At 37.2% G+C, this 9,453-nt stretch overlaps 1 long non-coding RNA gene across 1 annotated transcript in view; it reads left to right on the top strand.

Moving 5' to 3' along the window:
- Nucleotides 1-571: 571 nt before the first annotated feature.
- LOC309613820 overlaps nt 572-9,453 on the top strand; it is a 1,113,403-nt gene continuing 1,104,521 nt past the window's right edge. Inside the window, exon 1 of the long non-coding RNA XR_014235900.1 lies at nt 572-735. This is a non-coding gene — a long non-coding RNA (uncharacterized lncRNA). The remainder of the gene's footprint in view (nt 736-9,453) is intronic.

The following is a 9,453-nucleotide window of genomic DNA, read 5'->3' as shown; positions in this document are numbered from 1 at the left end:
TTTTACCTTTTCAAACAGCTCCATTCAGTTTTCGTTAGTGCTGTTACCACTTTACATCCCACCAGCAGCTAGAAGGTACAAAGATCTCTAAAACCCCTTCAGCATTTATAGTTTGTAGATTTTTGCTGATGGCCATTTGACTGGTGTGAGCTGAATCCTTTTTGGAGGTTGGATACGCATGTGGCTAATAATTCCTTATACTGATCTTTAGGCATATCCTTTTTCTTCTTTTCCTTTTTTTGTTAAAGAGTGAGTACAACTTCCCTCTTCATATTGACTTCTTGAAAAATTTCTCATGTGTTGAATTTTCTTGCCTATTCCCTACCCCAGGGCATTTTTTGAGGGCAGGTGTCATTTAGACCCCTGCAGTCCTTGTGACTATTAAGCAACCATTAGCACTGGGTGTAAAGCTGCTGTTGTGGGAAACTGCCAAAGGCGGCAGCATTATTACGTTCTCAACTCTTGTTACTACGGCAACAGAGTCTTCCTGGAGGTAGTGTTCCAAGGTTGTAAATTAGAGTGGAATGTGCTGGGACAAGCCCACAGAAGTTTATGTCGCCTTACTTATGTTTCTTTTTTAAATTTAATTTCTATTTCTTATCGGAGGAAATTTAATTAGAGTGTTTTGATTGCCTGTCTGTACAGAATCTGCCCAATGATTCATACGTATGTCTGTTCATCTTCGGATCCTGTTAGCATGTATGTGATTACAAAATGTATATTTTAAAGGTATTGGTGATTATATAATTCATACAGTTTATATGTTATATGTTTATATACATTTAACATACATTAGTATATGTATGTTAACCCCATAGTCCTAAGTTACCCATCCTCCCACGTGTCATTTTGGCTAACCATTAGTTTATTTGATAAGTCTGTGAGTGTCTTTTTCTGTGGAAATATGTTCATTGGTAGCAATCTTAGGATAACATGTATAAATGATATCATAGGATATTTGTCATACCGTTTTGACTTACTTAACCTTATATGATTATTTCTAGGCTCAACTGTAGTCCTGAAAACGGCATTGTTCATTTTTTTTCCCAATTCTACTATTCCATTCTGTCCATATACCAATTCTTCTTTGTACATTCATCTGTTTATAGACCTTTTTTTGCTTCCATGTCTTGGCAATTTCAGTATTGCTGCAGTGCACATTTGACTGCCTCTGTCTTTCCTATTCTGGTGGTCTTAGGTTATAGGCCCAAGAGGTGCCCTGCCGCATCATATGGTAGCTCAATTTTTACCTTTTCGAGCAGCTCCATTCAGTTTGCGTTAGTGCTGTTACCACTTTACATCCCACCAGCAGCTAGAAGGTACACAGTTCTCTAAAACCCCTTCAGCATTTATAGTTTGTAGACTTTTTGCTGATGGAAATGACTGGTGTGAGCTGAAACCTTTTTGAATTTGAATTTGCATGTGGCTAATAAGTCCTTATACTGAGCTTTAGGCATGTCCTTTTTTTTCTTTTCCTTTTTTTTTAAAGAGTGAGTTCAACTTCCCTCCTCTTATTGACTTCTTGAAACATTTCTCATGTGTTGAATTTTCTTACCTATTCCTTACCCCAGGGCATTTTTTGAGGGCAGGTGTCATTTAGACCCCTGCAGTCGTTGTGACTATTAAGCAACCATTAGCACTGGGTTTAAAGCTGCTGTTGTGGGAAACAGCCAGAAGGCGGCAGCATTATTACGTTCTCAACTCTTGTTACTAGGGAAACAGAGTCTTCCTGGAGGTAGTGTTCTAAGGTTGTAAATTAGAGTGGAATGTGCTAGGACAAGCCCCCAGAAGTTTATGTCTCCTTACTTATGTTTGTTTTTTAAATTTAATTTCTATTTCTTATCGGAGTAAATTTGATTAGAGTGTTTTGATTGTCTGGCTGTACAGAATCTGCTCAAAGATTCATACATATGTCTGTTCATCTTCAGATCCTGTTACCATGTATGTGATTACAGAATGTATATTTTAAAGGTATTGGTGATTATATAATTCATATAGTTTATCTGTTATATGTTTATATACATTTAACATACAGTAGTATATGTATGTTAACCCCATAGTCCTAATTTACCCATCCTCCCCCCTTTCATTTTGGCTAACCATTAGTTTATTTCATAAGTCTGTGAGTGTCTTTTTCTGTGGAAATATGTTCATTGGTAGCAATCTTAGGATAACATGTATAAATGATATCATAGGATATTTGTCATACCCTTTTGACTTACTTAACCTTATATGATTATTTCTAGGCTCAACTGTAGTCCTGAAAACGGCATTGTTCATTTTTTTCTCGAGGCTACTATTCCATTCTGTCCATATACCACTTCTTCTCTGTCCATTCATCTGTTTATGGACCTTTTTTTGCTTCCATGTCTTGGCTATTTCAGTATTGCTGCAGTGCACATTTGCCTGCCTCTCTCTTTCCGATTCTGGTGGTCGTAGGTAATAGGCCCAAAAGGTGCCATGCCGCATCATATGGTAGCTCAATTTTTACCTTTTCAAGCAGCTCCATTCAGTTTGTGTTAGTGCTGTTACCACTTTACATCCCACCAGCAGCTAGAAGGTACACAGTTCTCTAAAACCCCTTCAGGTTTTATAGTTTGTAGACTTTTTGCTGATGGTCATGACTGGTGTGAGCTGAAACCTTTTTGAATTTGAATTTGCATGTGGCTAATAATTCCTTATACTGAGCTTTAGGCATGTCCTTTTTTTCTTTTCCTTTTTTTTTTAAAGAGTGAGTACAACTTCCCTCCTCTTATTGACTTCTTGAAAAATTTCTCATGTGTTGAATTTTTTTGCCTATTCCCTACCCCAGGGCATTTTTGAGAGCGTGTGTCATTTACAGCCCTGCACTCCTTGTGACTGTAGAAGCAACCATTGGCACTTGGTTTAAAGATGCTGTTGTGGGAAGCAGCCACAAGGCGGCAGCATTATTACGTTCTCAACTCTTGTTAATACAGCAACAGAGTCTTCCTGGAGGTAGTGTTCCAAGGTTGTAAATTTGAGTGGAATGTGCTGGGAAAAGCCCCCAGAAGTTTATGTCTCCTTACTTATGTTTGTTTTTTAAATTTAATTTCTATTTCTTATCAGAGTAAATTTGATTAGAGTGTTTTGATTGTCTGGCTCTACAGAATCTGCTCAATGATTCATGCATATGTCTGTTCATCTTCGGATCCTGTTACCATGTATGTGATTACAAAATGTATATTTTAAAGGTATTGGTGATTATATAATTCATACAATTTATCTGTTATATGTTTTCATACACTTAACATACATTAGTATATGTATGTTAACCCCATAGTCCTAATTTACCGATCCTCCTTCCTTTCATTTTGGCTAACCATTAGTTTATTTCATAAGTCTGTGAGTGTCTTTTTCTGTGGAAATATGTTCATTGGTAGCAATCTTAGGATAACATGTATAAATGTTATCATAGGATATTTGTCGTACCCTTTTGAGTTATTTAACCTTATATGATTATTTCTAGGCTCAACTGTAGTCCTGAAAACGGCATTGTTCATTTTTTTCCCGAGGCTACTATTCTATTTGATACGTATACCTCTTCTTCTTTGTCCATTCATCTGTTTATGAACCCTTTTTCTGCTTCCATGTCTTGGCTATTTCAATATTGCTGCAGTGCACATTTGCCTGCCTGTGTCTTTCCGATTCAGGTGGTCTTAGGTTATAGGCCCAAAAGGTGACCTGCCGCATCATATGGTAGCTCAATTTTTACCTTTTCAAGAAACTCCATTCAGTTTGCGTTAGTGCTGTTACCACTTTACATCCCACCAGCAGCTAGAAGGTACACAGTTCTCTAAAACCCCTTCAGCATTTATAGTTTGTAGACATTTTGCTGATGGAAATGACTGGTGTGAGCTGAAACCTTTTTGAAATTGAATTTGCATGTGTCTAATAATTCCTTATACTGAGCTTTAGGCATGTCCTTTTTTTTCTTTTCCTTTTTTTTTTAAAGAGTGAGTACAACTTCCCTCCTCTTATTGACTTCTTGAAAAATTTCTTATGTGTTGAATTTTCTTGCCTATTCCCTACCCCAGCGCATTTTTCAGGCCAGGTGTCATTTAGATCCCTGCAGTCCTTGTGACTATTAAGCAACCATTAGCACTGGGCTTAATGCTGCTGTTGTGGGAAACAGCCACAAGGCGGCAGCATTATTACCGTCTCATCTATTGTTACTAGGGCAACAGAATCTTCCTGGAGGTAGTGTTCCGTGGTTGTAAATTAGAGTGGAATGTGCTGGGACGAGCCCCCAGAAGTTTATGTCTCCTTACTTATGTTTGTTTTTTAAATTTAATTCTATTTCTTTTTGGAGTAAATTTGATTAGAGTGTTTTGATTGTCTGGCTGTACAGAATCTGCTCAATGATTCCTACATATGTCTGTTCATCTTCGGATTCTGTTACCATGTATGTGAATACAGAATGTATATTTTAAAGGTATTGGTAATTATATAATTCATATAGTTTATCTGTTATATGTTTATATACATGTAACATACATTAGTATATTTATGTTAATCCCATAGTCCTAATTTACCCATCCTCCCCCCTTTCATTTTGGCTAACCATTAGTTTATTTCATAAGTCTGTGAGTGTCTTTTTCTGTGGAAATATGTTCATTGGTAGCAATCTTAGGATAACATGTATAAATGATATCATAGGATATTTGTCATACCCTTTTGACTTACTTAACCTTATATTATTATTTCTAGGCTCTACTGTAGTCCTGAAAATGGCATTGTTCATTTTTTTCCCGAGGCTACTATTCCATTCTGTCCATATACCACTTCTTCTCTGTCCATTCATCTGTTTATGGACCTTTTTTTGCTTCCATGTCTTGCCTATTTCAGTATTGCTGCAGTGCACATTTGACTGCCTGTGTCTTTCCGATTCTGGTGGTCTTAGGTTATAAGCCCGAGAGGTGCCCTGCCGCATCATATGGTAGCTCAATTTCTACCTTTTCAAGCGGCTCCATTCAGTTTGCGTTAGTGCTGTTACCACTTTACATCCCAGCAGCAGATAGAAGGTACACATTTCTCTAAAACACCTTCAGCATTTATAGTTTGTAGACTTTTTGCTGATGGCCATTTGACTGTTGTGAGCTGAAACCTTTACGGAGGTTGTTTACGCATGTGGTGAATAATTCCTTATACTGAGCTTTAGGCATGTCCTTTTTTTTCTTTTCCTTTTTTTTTAAAGAGTGAGTACAACTTCCCTCCTCTTATTGACTTCTTGAAAAATTTCTCATGTGTTGAATTTTCTTGCCTATTCCCTACCCCAGGGCATTTTTCAGGGCAGGTGTCATTTAGAGCCCTGCAGTCCTTGTGACTATTAAGCAACTATTAGCACTGGGTTTAAAGCTGCTGTTGTGGGAAACAGCCACAAGGCGGCAGCATTATTACGTTCTCAACTCTTGTTACTACAGCAACAGAGTCTTCCTGGAGGTAGTGATCCGAGGTTGTAAATTAGAGTGGAATGTGCTGGGACAAGCCCCCAGAAGTTTATGTCTCCTTACTTATGTTTGTTTTTTAAATTTAATTTCATTTCTTATCAGAGTAAATTTGATTAGAGTGTTTTGATTGCCTGGCTGTACAGAATCTGCTCAATGATTCATACATATGTCTGTTCATCCTCGGGTCCTGTTACCATGTATGTGATTACAAAATGTATATTTTAAAGGTATTGGTGATTATATAATTCATACAGTTTATCTGTTATATGTTTTTATACACTTAACATACATTAGTATATGTATGTTAACCCCATAGTCCTAGTTTACCCATCCTCCCACCTTTCATTTTGTCTAACCATTAGTTTATTTCATAAGTCTGTGAGTGTCTTTTTCTGTGGAAATATGTTCATTGGTAGCTATCTTAGGATAACATGTATAAATGTTATCATAGGATATTTGTCGTACCGTTTTGAGTTACTTAACCTTATATGATTATTTCTAGGCTCAACTGTAGTCCTGAAAACGGCATTGTTCATTTTTTTCCCGAGGCTACTATTCTATTTGGTACGTATACCACTTCTTCTTTGTCCATTCATCTGTTTATGAACCTTTTTTCTGCTTCCATGTCTTGGCTATTGCAATATTGCTGCAGTGCTCATTTGCCTGCCTGTGTCTTTCCGATTCAGGTGGTCTTAGGTTATAGGCCCAAAAGGTGACCTGCCGCATCATATGGTAGCTCAATTTTTACCTTTTCAACAGCTCAATTCAGTTTGCGTTAGTGCTGTTACCACTTTACATCCCACCAGGATCTAGAAGGTACACAGTTCTCTAAAACTCCTTCAGCATTTATAGTTTGTAGATATTTTGCTGATGGAAATGACTGGTGTGAGCTGAAACCTTTTTGAATTTGCATTTGCATGTGTCTAATAATTCCTTATACTTAGCTTTTGGCATGTCCTTTTTTTTCTTTTCCTTTGTTTTTAAAGAGTGAGTACAACTTCCCTCCTCCTATTGACTTCTTGAAAAATTTCTCATGTGTTGAATATTCTTGCCTATTCCCTACCCCAGGGCATTTTTCAGGGCAGGTGTCATTTAGAGCCCTGCAGTCCATGTGACTATTAAGCAACCATTAGCACTGGGTTTTAAGCTGCTGTTGTGGGAAAGAGCCACAAGGCGGCAGCATTATTACGTTCTCATCTCTTGTTACTAGGGCAACAGAATCTTCCTGGAGGTAGTGTTCCGAGGTTGTAAATTAGCGTGGAATGTGCTGGGAGAAGCCACCAGAAGGTTATGTCTCCTTACTTAGGTTTGTTTTTTAAATTAAATTTCTATTTCTTATCAGAGTAAATTTGATTTGAGTGTTTTGATTGTCTGGCTGTACAGAAACTGCTCAATGATTCCTACATATGTCTGTTCATCTTCGGATTCTGTTACCATGTATGTTATTACAGAATGTATATTTTAAAGGTATTGGTGATTATATAATTCATACAGTTTATCTGTTATATGTTTTTATACACTTAACATACATTAGTATATGTATGTTAACCCCATAGTCCTAATTTACCCATCCTCCCACCTTTCATTTTGGCTAACAATTAGTTTGTTTCATAAGTCTGTGAGTGTCTTTTTCTGTGGAAATATGTTCATTGGTAGCAATCTTAGGATAACATGTATAAATGATATCATAGGATATTTGTCATACCCTTTTGACTTACTTAACCTTATATGATTATTTCTAGGCTCAACTCTAGTCCTTAAAACGGCATTGTTCATTTTTTCCCCGAGGCTACTATTCCATTCTGTCCATATACCACTTCTTCTCTGTCCATTCATCTGTTTATGGACATTTTTTTTGCTTCCATGTCTTTGCTATTTCCATATTGCTGCAGTGCACATTTGACTGCCTGTGTCTTTCCGATTCTGGTAGTCTTAGGTTATAAGCCGAAGAGGTGCCCTGCCGCATCATATGGTAGCTCAATTTTTACCTTTTCAAGCAGCTCCATTCAGTTTGCGTTAGTGCTGTTACCACTTTACATCCCAGCAGCAGATAGAAGGTATACATTTCTCTAAAACCCCTTCAGCATTTATAGTTTGTAGACTTTTTGCTGATGGCCATTTGACTGGTGTGAGCTGAAACCTTTTTGGAGGTTGGATACGCATGTGGCGAATAATTCCTTATACTGATCTTTAGGCATATCCTTTTTCTTCTTTTCCTTTTTTTGTTAAAGTGTGAGTACAACTTCCCTCTTCATATTCACTTTTTGAAAAATTTCTCATGTGTTGAATTTTCTTGCGTATTCCCTACCCCAGGGCATTTTTTGAGGGCAGGTGTCATTTAGACCCCTGCAGTCGTTTTGACTATTAAGCAACCATTAGCACTGGGTTTAAAGCTGCTGTTGTGGGAAACAGCCACAAGGCAGCAGCATTATTACGTTCTCAACTCTTGTTACTATGGCAACAGAGTCTTCCTGGAGGTAGTGTTCCGAGGTTGTAAATTAGAGTGGAATGTGCTGGGACAAGCCTCCAGAAGTTTATGTCTCCTTACTTATGTTTGTTTTTTAAATTTAATTTCTATTTCTTATCGGAGTAAATTTGATTTTAGTGTTTTGATTGCCTGGCTGTACAGAATCTGCTCAATGATTCATACATATGTCTGTTCATCCTCGGGTCCTGTTACCATGTATGTGATTACAAAATGTATATTTTAAAGGTATTGGTGATTATATAATTCATACAGTTTATCTGTTATATGTTTTTATACACTTAACATACATTAGTATATGTATGTTAACCCCATAGTCCTAGTTTACCCATCCTCCCACCTTTCATTTTGTCTAACCATTAGTTTATTTCATAAGTCTGTGAGTGTCTTTTTCTGTGGAAATATGTTCATTGGTAGCTATCTTAGGATAACATGTATAAATGTTATCATAGGATATTTGTCGTACCCTTTTGAGTTACTTAACCTTATATGATTATTTCTAGGCTCAACTGTAGTCCTGAAAACGGCATTGTTCATTTTTTTCCCGAGGCTACTATTCTATTTGGTACGTATACCACTTCTTCTTTGTCCATTCATCTGTTTATGAACCTTTCTTCTGCTTCCATGTCTTGGCTATTTCAATATTGCTGCAGTGCTCATTTGCCTGCCTGTGTCTTTCCGATTCAGGTGGTCTTAGGTTATAGGCCCAAAAGGTGACCTGCCGCATCATATGGTAGCTCAATTTTTACCTTTTCAACAGCTCAATTCAGTTTGCGTTGGTGCTGTTACCACTTTACATCCCACCAGGATCTAGAAGGTACACAGTTCTCTAAAACCCCTTCAGCATTTATAGTTTGTAGATATTTTGCTGATGGAAATGACTGGTGTGAGCTGAAACCTTTTTGAATTTGCATTTGCATGTGTCTAATAATTCCTTATACTGAGGTTTAAGCATGTCCTTTTTTTTCTTTTCCTTTTTTTTTAAAGAGTGAGTACAACTTCCCTCCTCTTATTGACTTCTTGAAAAATTTCTCATGTGTTGAATTTTCTTGCCTATTCCCTACCCCAGGGCATTTTTCAGGGCAGGTGTCATTTAGAGCCCTGCAGTCCATGTGACTATTAAGCAACCATTAGCACTGGGTTTAAAGCTGCTGTTGTGGGAAAGAGCCACAAGGCGGCAGCATTATTACGTTCTCATCTCTTGTTACTAGGGCAACAGAATCTTCCTGGAGGTAGTGTTCCGAGGTTGTAAGTTAGAGTGGAATGTGCTGGGACAAGCCCCCAGAAGTTTATGTCTCCTTACTTAGGTTTGTTTTTTAAATTTAATTTCTATTTCTTATCTGAGTAAATTTGATTAGAGTGTTTTGATTGTCTGGCTGTACAGAAACTGCTCAATGATTCCTACATATGTCTGTTCATCTTCGGATTCTGTTACCATGTATGTGATTACAGAATGTATATTTTAAAGGTATTGGTGATTATATAATTCATACAGTTTAT

The sequence above is a fragment of the Balaenoptera borealis genome (genome assembly GCF_965194805.1).
Source record: "Balaenoptera borealis genome assembly, chromosome: 1".
NCBI lineage: Eukaryota > Metazoa > Chordata > Mammalia > Artiodactyla > Balaenopteridae > Balaenoptera > Balaenoptera borealis.
The sequence above is the reverse complement of the archived record's forward strand: the minus strand, read 5'-3'. Positions and strand labels throughout refer to the sequence as shown.